The 14,303-nt window shown below is 35.3% G+C and overlaps 1 pseudogene; it reads right to left on the reverse strand.

Annotated features, from left to right (window-relative positions):
• Positions 1–3,239: 3,239 nt before the first annotated feature.
• Positions 3,240–13,584, reverse strand: LOC130848580 (olfactory receptor 4A15-like; annotated as a pseudogene).
• Positions 13,585–14,303: the final 719 nt, after the last annotated feature.

Raw genomic sequence — 14,303 nt, forward strand, 5'->3', positions numbered from 1 at the left:
TTTCCATTTAATAAATTTATTTTATTTATAAAGCATTTGTACTTCTTTTGATGTATAGCTGCTAAACATATTTAACTTTAGTTAGGAAAAAGTATTGTGAAAGATTGAATTGCAACATAAAGATTATTGGGTATGTTGACTGAAAAAAATGCACATTGTAAGAGTTGTGAGTTAATTTGGGTCAAAATGAAGACTGTATCCTGGAAGACAGCATTTCAGGTAGCTCTGAGAAAATGCTAAAAGTGTGGGAGAGGTCAGTATACATGTGATTCTGCTGAAGGTGGAGTACATGCAAGCAAGCATGTATGTTTCTGCAGGAGGTTTCTTCCAGCCTCATTCAGGTTACTGCTAGTCATAAGGAGCAGACATCACCATGAAGTATTTTAGTGCTTTTCTGAATACAAAGAGATGCAAGAATTGGGCTCATAAAATCTTCTCGTGAAAATATCAAACTACCTGAAAACCTGTTCTGCCAATTTTTCTGAGAGCACAGAGTGCCTCATTCTTGATCTCTTCCCTGAACTCCTTTCAGGGGGTGTTGAAGGTCAGCAGATGCAGCTGTCTTAATTTAATCCTTGTAGAGGTAGATGGCAAGTGCCAATTTGTGGTTGACAGGTGTTCTTCAGTGGAAATCTGTGTGTTATGTGTAGCACTTTCTTTGCAGTTACATGTGTGAAATAAAATTCATATTTTATGGGAAGACAAAAATAATTAACCACAAAATTTCTTCTCTGCACTTTGGTCTCCTCTCTCCCCTCACTATGCATTGTGTATCTGCATTAGGCATCAAACAAGCCTGCCCCATTGCCAGGAACACCTGCTCAACCATAAAGAGAAACATTCTTTCAGCACCAACAAGACAACTTCTTAAAATATAACATTCCTTCTTGAATCTGTAAGGTGTCACATGACCAACCAGGATCATGCTTAGATCTGGATTGTGTAAACTGTCAATAATATGTCATTTAACATAAAGTTTTCTGTCTCAAAAAACTTGCATAACGGTGCCTTGATTTCTAACCGGTGGAACAGTTCTCAGAGACTTCTGAGATGTTTATCCAAGGTTTTAATCCTCAAATTTGGCTTGAATAAAATTTTCCATTCTTTCTTAGATTGACAATAATTTTCCCTCAACATAGACTTCCATAGGGTTTATGCTTTATAAAATAGCAGAATGCATTTTGCTATTTTATAATTCTTTATGTTGTAGAAAACTGATAAAAAATGCAAATATTCTTGCCCATAGAAGTTTGATTGATTTCCCTGACCATTTCTGGTAAAGAGAGTTTTGCATTTATTTGTAAATTCATTACACTTTCCTGATTGAACAATGTTAAGAATGGTACATTGAATTCTCCTTTAGATTGATTATAATGATTTATCAATGAGCTAAATAAAATCTTTGCCATGTGTTCATTTTACATTTTATGAGTGATGATTTCACTTTTAAAAAGTCTTTTCTGCTTTTGATATTAGAATAAAGACCTTTTTAGATAGATAAGCTAAAATGCATTAAAAATCTAGATATTCTTACTCTGTGTGTTATTTTACAATAGGTTTTCTGTTTTATTTTGTTTGGGATTTGTTTCTATTTAATCAGTTTGTTAAAATCGCCTTTAAAACTCCCTTGGTAGTCAAATGTTCCCACAGCTCTTTTCTCATCTGTGTTTCCATTTTTGTGGTGTTGAAAAGATTTTAAATTCTGAGATAGTTAAGGGCTAAAGAAATTAAACCTACTTTCCTCTTGAGAGATGTTATTATTTGGTAAATTATAAACTTCTTCTTGAAGGTCACAGATTATCATAATAAGTAATGATCAAAAACTAATATACACTGCCTCACATATGCCATGCATTTTGCAAAGAATTTTGTATAAAATATCTCAATTAATATGTTTTAGGAAAGAGTTTTATGTGGTTGGAAGATAGGAATATTGAGACATAGAGAAGTTAAGCCTTGTTACCCCAGGACATACAGTTAGTGAGGAGCAGACCCGAAGTTACAATTCAAGACTGTCTGACCTCAAGTCTTGATCTGATGTTGGCCCCAAATTACCTCCCAAGTAAAAACTTACCAAATAGTTATCAAGACCCTTTAACATTCATCTTTCAACAAAGGCTTTCAAAGAATGTTTCTCATCCTAGTTAGAGGAGGCATTAAAAAGGGATTAAAAAAACCCTTGAGAATTTGAAAGATATCAACTTCTTTGTCTGACAATTTCCCATATTCTCTCTCAAGAGAATTAGAATTATACAGGTATTTTATTTACCTTGTTAAATCAGTTAGTAACACATTATTAACCCTGTCCATTTCTAATCTGCCTTGTTTGCTATTAAATGGAAGTATCACGTGTTCAGCATTTATTCTTTCCAATTCTCTTTCATATTTCATCTCAAAATAACCCTATATGATAAATATGTTATTCCCACTTCATATATTGGAACACTGAAACTAGAAAAGTTTCTTTCTCTTGTCTAGGATGGTTAATCAGTAAATAGTAGAATTGAAACCTGTTTCTGTTGTTTCAGTCCCAAGCTGTTAGTTGCCTAATTTAAGAGCTCTTCAAAATCAGAAATCTCAGGAACGTTCTGGATATGTTTCATAAACAGAATAATAATCCTGGATTTCACATTTTATAAATGATCTTTCTGAGAATACAAGTACATGGAGGCCAGAATTTCATCTACAAATAAATAAGCAAATGATAAAATCTCAGGCATTGAGAATTAATGGTTTATTTGAGAGTACCTAGTACATTCTTTTATTTTGCACACAAAGAAACTGAGGCCCAGGGAAGGAAAGGACCATTCCTAAAATTGCACATTCTGATGCTGGCAGATTGACAGTAAGAATCCAGGTTTCCTAAATTCCAAGATGTTTTCTCTTTTCCCTGCATGGAATAGCTGATATTCTCACATGATACAACATAATTCAATGAAAGAAATGGTTTTGTTTATCTAATTGATCTATGTAATTATGTCAGTGAGCCTCATCATTTTCCAAGTAACAGCTGCCTAAGGAAATGAGGATGTTGAGAGACTATAAGCAAATACATCACTTAACTCAATTTATAGGATTTTCTCATGTAAAGAAAAATCACACATGGACTTCCCTGCTGGTCCAGTGGTTAAGAATCTGCACTTCTATAGAAAGAGGCATGAATTAGATCCCAAAAATGATTATTTTTAATGTAACACCTGAGAGTTAAAGTATTCCCTGATTCTATAAAATAATAAATATCACTTCCTACATGATAGATACACCCCTCTTCCAACTAAGGTCACATTTTTACTCCAAAGATATCTCATGGCATTTTTCATTTCTGCATTTCTCAGGGTGTAGATTAAGGGATTCAACATAGGAGTTTTGAAAGTTAAAACCACCATTATGGGTTTATAAATGGGGAAGTTGGCATTAGGCCTGGCATACAGGAAGATAGAGAGAACAGAGAATAAAATGGCCACCGTCATGGGGGATGCACAGATATAGAAGGACTTGTGACTCCCTTCCAAACCATGAGTCTTCAGGGAGTGTGATCTGACCCCATAGGAAACTAAGAGAATGAAGAAGACAACAGTACAAATTGCCCCTCCATTACCTATCATACAAAGTCCAATGAGGTGGGTATCGGTACAAGCAAGTTTCAATAAGGGGTACTTCACAGTAAGTTGCCAATGACATTGGGGCCACAGAAAGGGATTAGATATATAAAGAGAAATTGAACCAGTGAGTGCAGAAAGCCTCCAGTGCAGGCCACCAGCAGCATGAGAACACACACCCACTGATTCATGTTGACCAAATCATGAAGAGGTTTATAGATGGCTACATATCTGTCATAAGTCATAACCACCAGAGGAATGACCTCAGCACCAGCAAATAAGTGATCTATAAAGACTTGAGTTGGACTTCTTAGGTGGCGCAGTGGTTAAGAATCCACCTGCCAATGCAGGGAACACGGGTTCGAGCCCTACTCTGGGAAGATTCCATGTGCCATGGAGCAATGAAGCCCATGTGCCACAACTATTGAGCCTGTGCTCTGAAGCCCATGAGTCACAAATATTGAGCCCATGTGCCACAACTATTGAGGCCCATGTGCCTGAAGCCTGTGCTCCACAACAAAAGAAGCCACTACAATTTGGAGCCCGCACACCACAATGAAGAGTAGCCCCTGCTCACATCAACTAGAGAAAGTCCGTGTTCAGCAACAAAGACCCAATGCAGCCAATAAATTAATTAATTAATTAATTTAAAAAAAGACTTGAATCATTTAAGACTGGAAGTAATTTTTTTTTCCTGATGAAGCAAGTCAGTGAACATTTTGGGAGCAATGGCAGTAGAATAGACAGTATCTATAAGTGATAAAGAAGACAGAAATAAGTACCTATGGGAAACCAGTGACCTGCTGGCTACCCAAAAAAGTACAATGAAAGCAACCTTTTGTTTGAAAATGCATACATACAGACACATACACAAAGACACACATACAAATTAAATGCCATTTATTACAACCTAGGTTATTGGAGGAAAAAACATGGACAGTACAATTCAAAGAGAATTGGAATGACATAGACATTTTTCCTATTTCCAAAATTGCTTAGAATCAGTTATACTAACCATAACTCAATTAAGTATGCCAAAGTAAAGATTTTAGTCAGAATCATGGTGCAGTACAAAGAATTCTACACCAAAAATCTAGAAATAGTGGCTTGGCCAAAAGCTTTGTTCAGGTTTTTTCTAAAGATGTTAAGAAAAACCCCAACAAACTTTTTGACCAATCCAATATTATTTAATTTTGCTCAGTTGCCTTTGGAAAATCACACCCCAGCTCCTATTCTTATTGGAAAGGTGATAATCTTTCCAGATGTCTGAAGTTCTGAAGTTTTGTCATTGAAGCCTTTATCTTAAATGGCATGCTAACACTTTCGCTGGTATACCATCTTTATATTAATCAGGGTGAATTAGTATGTGTTAGAGGATATTAGATTTTTCAAGTAATCAATAGTTTAGACTAGTTATTTTGTTCATATTGTAAGTCTTGGTTACCTGAGTCTGTGTGGAATACAGGACATTTATTTTCTCTTAAGGAAAATAAATCATCTGTTGGGCCTTTCAAATATGCTGAAGGGCCAATTTTTCATGTGATCTGTGCATTCGTTTTGACAGGATTATTTCCAATGTGCTCCATTTCAGTGTCTTCATTTATAGACTGTCATTTGTGAAGGGCAGGAGATTCTTCTATTTTTGTGTCTCTGGCAAGCCAATTTGTACTCAAGCATCAGAGGGAGAATAAAAGTATAGAGAAGAGAAAATAAAAGATGACTGAGAAAAGGCAGATAGAAAATGGTAAAGATCATAAACTGGATAAAATATGCTTTGAAACTGGTAAACAGTTTGGATTGTAGGTACTGAATGAGTATGGAATAGAGGACTTTGAGATTTCCTGAGCTCTCAATCTGGAGGTGAACTGGAGGGTAACTCAGAATCAGTATTAGGACTTGCCTCTCGGAAGTTTTATAGTCCAGAACAAAGAAAAATGAGAAAATCAAATTTTGACCTTTAAGATGCATGACTAGAAGGAATCTGCCTAGAGGAGTTTTGTGTTTGGAGTTCTGGCATTTCATCTTAAAGATATATCATTACATATCTCCACTCACAATGATAAAGCTATATATGTGTCTGTAATAAAAAATACTCATAGTTCATAGGACCTGTCTGAGTGTTCAAGAGATAACTTCCAGGGTAGAAGAGTCTAACCCTTTGACCTGCTGAGCACTTACAGCACTTAGGTGTTCACAGCTGGTTTTCCACTGTCACCTGTTGGGTTTGTTGGGGCAGTAAATATATCTTATTAGTAATTGTATATCCAGAACCTGAGTGTGTCTTATGCATTTTCAGTGACCGATAAATATTTGACTATTAAAATGCTCTTATGAGCATAATTAAACTGTTGAAAAGTATTAAGTTGACTCAGAATGGTATAAAATTCTATACTTTATCAATATTGTACTTTATTAAAATAAATATATTTGCTTCAAACATTTGTGAGATTCTTTAAATATCTTAACATCGTCAATGAGAGCAAAGAAATCTATGAAGAATGTCAAAAAAAGATAAATCCATGATAAGAATCCCACAATGATAAGTAAGATAAGATAAATTAAGCAGATCTCCTTTATGCCAACTTCAACAACATAAGATGGAAAAACAAACCATTTATATGTTATATATGGTATAAAATACTGGGAAACATTTTCAATTGACAAGATATTAGAAATTATAGGCCCTGAAACTGTGAGATTCAGTCCAGATCCTTTTGAAATATATGATCAAAATTCATGCCTAAATATGTTTCTATTTTATGGCCTGTATAGTAAAACCTGTTCCCCACATGAGCAACAGTTTTGTTTGTTTGTTTTGTTTTTGTTTGTTTTTGTTTGTTTGTTTTTAGTGATTGAGCAGTAACCATAAAAATAATGCAGCAAAAAATTGGAGGTCTTAACAAACACTCAACAAGCTCAACGGTTTTTCTAAAAAGATATATATTTTTTAAATATCACATTTTTGAAACCAATTTCTTCACAATAAAGGAGAAAATCTAAACCTTGAAAATGGTTGAGCAGAATTTGGGGGAAATACAGAAAAACAATTATCAGAGACGGTACATTGCCTACGTCATATATAGTCTTTGTCATTTTTGTTTGGTTTTATTTTATAACTTTTCAGGGGTGACCCTGGATGCCAGCACTGTGCTTTATGAACCTTAGGTTATAAATTATGGTCTGGAATTTGAACCTCAGAATCCATACTTACTAACTGTGAGACCTGGATCAAGTAATCAATACCATTTGTAAAATGAGGCTTCTAATAGCATCTACCACATAGCATGGTTTTAAGGATTCAATAGGATGATGCAAATAAAGGTCTCCATAAATGTTCTGACTAATCATAAGCACTAAATAAATTCAAAATATGATTTGCTATTCTTTGTTTTCCATGTAATGTTAGTGCCACATCTCTAAATTAGTTTTACATGAGTCTCCCCCAAAGTCCACTCTTTTGTCTAATTATCCAAAGGATCATTTCCTTTGGGATGGGTGGATTGACTGGGTCATTACTTTTTGCAATTCTTGAAGCTCTCCTATTTTCACCACTCACATGACTGTGTGGAAATTACCTTGTCTCCCAATATATCTTATTACCTTCTTTGAAATGTATTATTAAATATAAATTTAATCTGAAGAATCTTCTTTCCATAATTAAGAGGTCAACTGAGTGCATAATGTGATGTGTTCTGTTGAATTTGCATTACTTTAAAGATCCTAAAAAATGAGAAAATATTCACATAATTAACCCACGGACATAGATATTGGGACTTCCTTAAAATTCTGTAAATCTTGTATCTAACGATATTCATGAATTCCATTTCCACAGATGCTAAAAGTCACCGGCTAACAAGTAATTTGATGAGTCTAACAAGTAACTCAATATCTCTGAACTCAAGTTTTCACATTATAAGTTTTGAGTTTCCCTTTGTTAGACTTTTAATTAAATCTAAAAATGTCCTTGAGGAAGGGAGGTAGGAAGTTGTTATTAAATGGGTGCAGAATATCAGTTTGAGATGAAGATAAAATTCTGGAGATGGAGAGTGGTGATAGATGCACAATAATGTGTTATGTATATTTAACCACAATAGAAAAAAAGGTATCAACAAACAAAATATTTACAAAGAAACAGAAAATTTAAAGATACGATGCACAAGGTAATAATAATGAGCTATACTAATCTTTTCTATCAACGTCACTATATTAAACTACAATATAATTTTTAAATTCCTTCAATTATATAAAGCAATCTAAAAAAGTTATTTTGAAGAACATTTTTAATGTCATATTATGTTGTTATCTATGTGTTTTCTCTATTTCAGGATGCATGTAAAGAATTCTAATACAAAATATTGGAGAAAATTAATGTGTTCTACTAATTCCAATACTATTTTACAAAGTTGAGAAAATGCATGTGTTATATTATTTCTGGAGTTTCTGGAATAAAATGTTTGAGATCATATGATAACACCTGTTTCTTAAGAAAGAAACATAATGCATTTCAAGTAAATCTATTTTGCCCTCTTCTCATAGCAGTGAAGAGTTTTTGTGAATATGTTACTTGGGTTTCTATTCTTTTTAGTCACTTGTTCCAAGTTTAGGCTTCTCCAGTCCTATCTTTGGCCCTTGAAGGTGAAGCTAAAGTTAAAGAGGATAAGGCAGGATTGGCACCACATCCACCTTGCTGTTACTGCAGAGAAAGGATCAGGACAAACTCAGTCCCTGCTGCTGAAAATGCTTTGTCATGTAAGGATACATCTCTCTGCCTGCACAAAGCATGACCAAATTCAACTTTTATAAACACCCTGAAGTTTAGATTGTAAAATTGTTCAGAGCTGGCTTCAAGAATATACAGCTGATATGCTTGACAAGTCATCAAATTTGAAAGCTGTCATTGAAAATATATTCCAAGGTCAAATCTAAAACTTCATGATTATGCTTAACTGACCACATTAATTGAACAAAACTTTGATAATATTTTAGTTAATAATGAAGACAGCTGGATAATTTTTTAAAAAGGACTTTATTTTGGATATTTTTAAAGCATTTATATGTCTATTTTAATATGATTCATGCCTAGTAAGGTAATGGCTTATATTTTACATCTTGACAGTAACATTATACCCTAGGAGAAATCTTCTCCCAGGAAAGAGAGGATTTGACCGGGCACTTAATCAACAATGAATAATAAATCACTTGACCAAGTTGTTAAACCAATTTGGCACCAAGGCTGCCATTCAAGATTAAATTCACTGGGGAATCATGCTCTAAAGAATTGAGAAATTCCATATGATCCTTCCAGTGTGTATTTTCAGAGGCTTCTCCTGGGCAATTCCTTTAAGGGAGTTAAGTGAAAAAAATAACATTCCAATAGCAAAGAGTAAGTGACTTATTAATAGCCAAGACATAAGGCTGAGTAAACAACAATCCTTTACTTTCAATTAATCAGTGTATATTTTAAATCCTCAAATCCCAAAATGGCACTGGTGTGGCTTTAAAAAGATTAAGCTTTTGTGTATGGCAGACATACTTAATGAGATTACCGCTAACTGACTCACTAAAAGTTTTCATTTAATTTATATAGCATCTACATACAAATTTCCAACTCAGAACTCTGTCCAAAAGGATTGAATCTTTTTTAAAAAGAAATGCAATAATGGGTAAATGAGACATAATTTGAAAGGAACTATTATAAATTAACATAAGAAAGAAAACATAGAAACTAAATCCAAATGTGTTTAATATAGCTATGGCAGTCCTTAAATCTGAATCTTCCTACACAAACTGAAAGCAAAGTGAAGTAACCTGAAAAGATTGTAGGGAGGAGAAGAGGGAAGTAGCAATCCCAGGGAAGATAGAGCACAGCCATCATCACATGTAAAACAATCACAGTCATTTAAATCATTAAAAAAAAAGCTCTGTGATCTGGCAAATCAGAGAAAGAACTTGAAAGCGTAAAGGATATAAGATGACATTTTTATAAAGTCATCACTATTGGGGGAGATAAAAATGGATAGACATGGAAGGTGCTCTTTGGAGGCTTGGTGTAAAGTAAAAGAAGGAAGTAAGAAGAGTAAATGAAGGTCCAGAGGAAACAAATAATGACAAAAAGTAAGGATACATTGCTTTTCTAGCAAGAGCCTGCCTCTACATCAGACCTCTGTGGGCTTCCACTGTTATTTCCTTAGCATGGCTTAGTATGGGCTCCTTTGATCCCACCCGCATCTCCACATATATTTAGATTAATATTGCATTTTGTGGGTCATAAGGGCCATAGATGATCATTAAATACCTATCTGAACCAGCTGAAGATCTTACTGTGTGCTGAGTCTTATCAAAAATTGGTGGTTTTCAGCTTATCTAATACATGGATGAAATTTAGCAACCCCAAATATTACATGTAATACTCCTAAGTTTAAAGAATACATGTATTCACTGGTTCCTCTCTTGCCATTAAGTAACAAAAGATGGAGAACTTACCCTTAAAGTAGAAAAACTATCTGATATGACCAAGATGACTGTGGACTAACACAGAGCTGGAGACCTAGCATATGCATAAGTCTGATGCTCTACAACCTTTACTTCTGAAGGCAAAAAGCTGCTCGTAATTTCTGCTTATCTGAATGAAGTAAAGGAATTTGCTAGATCAACTGCCCAGAAGTGGAATTTACATATTCCAATAAGAAAAAGATACTGAAAACATAACTGATAAAGTGCCTCAAAATCTGTAATAACCCACAGTAATTCCCTATAAGCTACATCTATACTCAAACTAAAAATTAAGTGGAGTTATAGTATTTATCACAAGGCAAAGCAAGAATGGATGTTTATTAAATAAGTATTTCAATGAGAACCACCAGAAGAGCGAGAAAGCTGTAAAATTCATGTGTTTGAAAGGATTAGAACAGGACTTCCCTGGTGGTCCAATGGTAAAGAGTGTACCTTACATTGCAGGGGAAGCAGATTCAATCAATCCCACATGTCTCAGGGCAACTAAGCCCTCTTGCCACAACTATGGAGTTCATCTGCCACAACTAGGACCCACATGCCACAAACTACAGAGCCCATGTGCCCTGGAGCCTGTTCGCCACAACTATAGAATAGAAAACCAGCACACCACAGCTAGAGAGAAGGCTGCACATCTTAACAAATATCTCGCGTGCTGCAACTGAGACCCAACTTCACCAAAAATAAACAAAATAAATAAATAAATAATAAATAAATTTAAAAAAGCACTAGAGAACTAACAAAGGATCAATGTTTTTGTAGGCCTCATATTTTGAAAAGAAGCCAAAGCTAAACCCTGCATTTGAGATCCTCTTTTCAGTAAAGATATGGGCTAATTCTAAAATCCACATAGGAAGGGCTGAAAAGGCTAAGTGGAAGTTTAAGAAATGCCTTTTCCTGGGAAGATAAATGGGATTCAAGTCCTACCAAGAAGAAGAGGACTTTGAAAACAACCAGGCTTTCATTTGGGACCAAAGGGGTTTTTATTCTTTTATTTCAATAAAATAAACAGATCCAAGAGATGGATCCAAAAGCTATTGCTGCAATTTATGTCAAAGACTGTTTCTCCTAAGTTTTCCTCTAGGAGTTTTATAGTGTCTGGTCTCATAGTTAGGTCTTTAATCCATTTTGGGTTTATTTTTGTATACAGTGTTAGACAATGTTCTAATTTTATTCTTTACATGTAACTGTCCATTTTTCCCAGCACCACTTATTGAAGAAATTCTCTTTCCTCCGTTGTATGTTCTTGCCTTGTTGGGTAAAGCCACGCACAACTTACTAAACTCAGTTCCCCAGTACCATGTATGGGCATCACTGTGTGGTCAAAATATGGAAGAAATAGCTCCAGTTGATCATTGAGTTTGACAAAGAGATATTTGTGAGAACTGAGTGACATTTTCCAGAACTAACATGAGTTATTGTGTTGCAATTAGAGAAGTTTTGATTTGTAAAGAGTGATGTAATAATGTAAGATGACCTGATAGTCTCCGCATGCAGAGAGGATCACTGAAGGTATCTGAAAGATCATTTTGGCCACTTCGCTTTTATGAAAAACATTAGTACTTGTTTTCACTAATGGGAAAGAAATCTGAAGGGAATTTTTGCTTTAAAAAAATCCGTTACCATACTAATGTTGATCTTTTGTAAATGGGATGAGGCATAATTTGAGCTTTCAAAAAAGAAATAAACTTGTACTATTGAAATATATTGCTACATATAAGACCAGGCCACAACAAATTCGACACCATCTTCTTGAAGCACAAAGTAAATCATTAAGACTGCAGATAATTTTGTTATTTATTGACCTAAACATACCACAGAAAAATGCTGTTTCAGTAGACAGAAAGTATGACTAAGTTTTATAGACCTGGATTGGAAGTTTGTAGCTGAAACTTTTGAAAGGGAGTTGCATTCCAGTGTAATAGTTCCTGACACAGCTTATTGGGGAAGCACCTGTGATCTGAGGCAGGTAAATTAGTAAACCTCTCTTGGCTTCAATTTGCTTCTCTGTAAAACAGGGATGATGATAATGCAACCACCAGTTTATTATGTGGATAGATCAACTAAGGTGAATATCACTGATAGGTAATAAGGGGTTCATTTAATGTAAATATATGTAGCAGACTACAGAGCAGTAACTTTGGGGCCCAACCATATGCTTTTTTGTTGCAATATCAAAAAAGATGTTTATCTTTGTTTCAAATGGCAAGACTCCTGAAGTCTTGGTATGGAAAATGAAAACATTTCCTTTACACAAGAAAAAATATGAGTGGTAGGGATAATTAAGAAAATAGAGCAAATTAAGAGTAATTTCAAAACATCTGGTTTACTTTTTGTGTCAAGAAAAGAATTAGATTGTGAATTATTCTTTCCTCCGGTATGGTGTCTCTCATTTTGCTTTTGGTCAATTCATGGCACACACAAAAAAATTCAGCTCTGATTCCTTCACACAAATGTCCCCTCCCTTTTTATCTATCTAAGAATTTCTATCCTTCATTTGCTTTAATAGGCTAAGCAAAAGTGGAAGAATTTCTGAAATCAAGGTCCTATGGAAAAGCCAACGTCATCCAAGTAACATACATGAAGAATTTAATAAAGTAGATGTAAGACTCTGGACAAAAAACATACTCTACAATCAACAAAGTTGAGTTTTATAGTTGTTCCATTGTCTAATCTGAATCTATGAACATGAACATTGAAGCCTTGGCAAAGTACATTAATAGTTACTAAAATGCCTAATAAATATCTACCCAATATATAATAATCAACAAATATTGGTTTGAGACTTTTTTTTTCTGTCAGTGATCTGCAAAATTTCTTTCTTTCTTTTTTTCCCACAATTTACAACATGTGTATTCCTCCTTATGTATATAAACCATCATGAACTTGGCATCATAAACAGCCCAAGTTATCTCCTCTTTAATAAACTCCTCATGGCATTTTTCACCTCTGTGTTTCTCACTGTGTAAATGATATGATTTAACACAGGAGTGAGGATTGCAAAGGACATAGTCACCCACTTGTCCACAGGGTAGGTGGCCACAGGATGCATGTAGGTGACTATAAAAGAACTGAAAAAGAGCACCACTGCTGTAAAGTGGGAGCCACATGTAGGCAGGACTTTGTTTCATCCTTCAGAGCCATGGGATTTCAGGAAGCTCAGGATGACTATACAGGAGATGAATAGCATGGGAAAAATGAGCAAGCACATGCCCCCACTGTTTGCTGCAACCACAATTCCAAGCCTGTATGTGTCGCTGCAGGAAATTTCCAATAGTGAGAAGAAATCACACATGAAGTTGTCAATGACATTGGGACCACAGAAGGTCAAGTCCATTATGAAAAGAATCTGCATAGTGGCATGTAGGGTACCCCCAATCCAGGCCACCCCCACTAGGAGATGGCAGAGCCCCTGTTGCATGATGGTTGTGTAGTGCAGAGACTTGTGGGTGGCCACATAGCGGTCATAGGCCATGACAATGAGGACTATGATCTCTGATCCTCCCAGGAAGTGTACCAAAAAGAGCTAAGTCAGGCAGGTACCCCAGGAGATGGTTCTCCTCTGGTGCAGCAGGTCAATGATTAATTTAGGGGTAGTGACAGAAATGAAGGAGGCTTCTATGAAGGCCAAGTACGTGAGAAAGAAGTACATGGGAGCTGAAAGTGAAGAGCTGAGGGAGATGGTGACAACAATGAACAGGTTGGCCAGCACAGAAAATAGGGAAATGAACAAAAAGAAAATGAAGAGTATTTTCTGCACGTGTGGATTCTGTGTGAGTCCCAGGAGAACAAATTCAATCACATTGTTGGGAGTCGTAAGAAGACCCATTTGGCAAGTAACACCTCCCTGGGCCTGAATTACCTACAAAGGAGTAAAGAATAATACCTATTAATCACAAAAGAATTATCTGAATCTCTTAGAAAAAACAAAAAAACAAAAACAAAAAACTAAAGACAGCACAGCAGTCCCTGTAACTGTGGAGCATGTCCTTGGCACTTTTGCCCAGTACTTTCAATTCATTCTTACTTCCTGCATGATGATTTTCATTTCTACAGACACCTAGCTCTTGTCACCTGTAAAGCATCTCTAGGACAACCCATGATGTGTAATTTACTGAGAAAACATGGTGCTCTGTACATGAAATCTGGATTCTCATTCTGTTTCCAACTCCATTTGCCTTTGCTACATCATCT

The sequence above is a fragment of the Hippopotamus amphibius genome, chromosome 3 (assembly GCF_030028045.1).
Source record: "Hippopotamus amphibius kiboko isolate mHipAmp2 chromosome 3, mHipAmp2.hap2, whole genome shotgun sequence".
Taxonomy (NCBI): Eukaryota; Metazoa; Chordata; class Mammalia; order Artiodactyla; family Hippopotamidae; genus Hippopotamus; species Hippopotamus amphibius.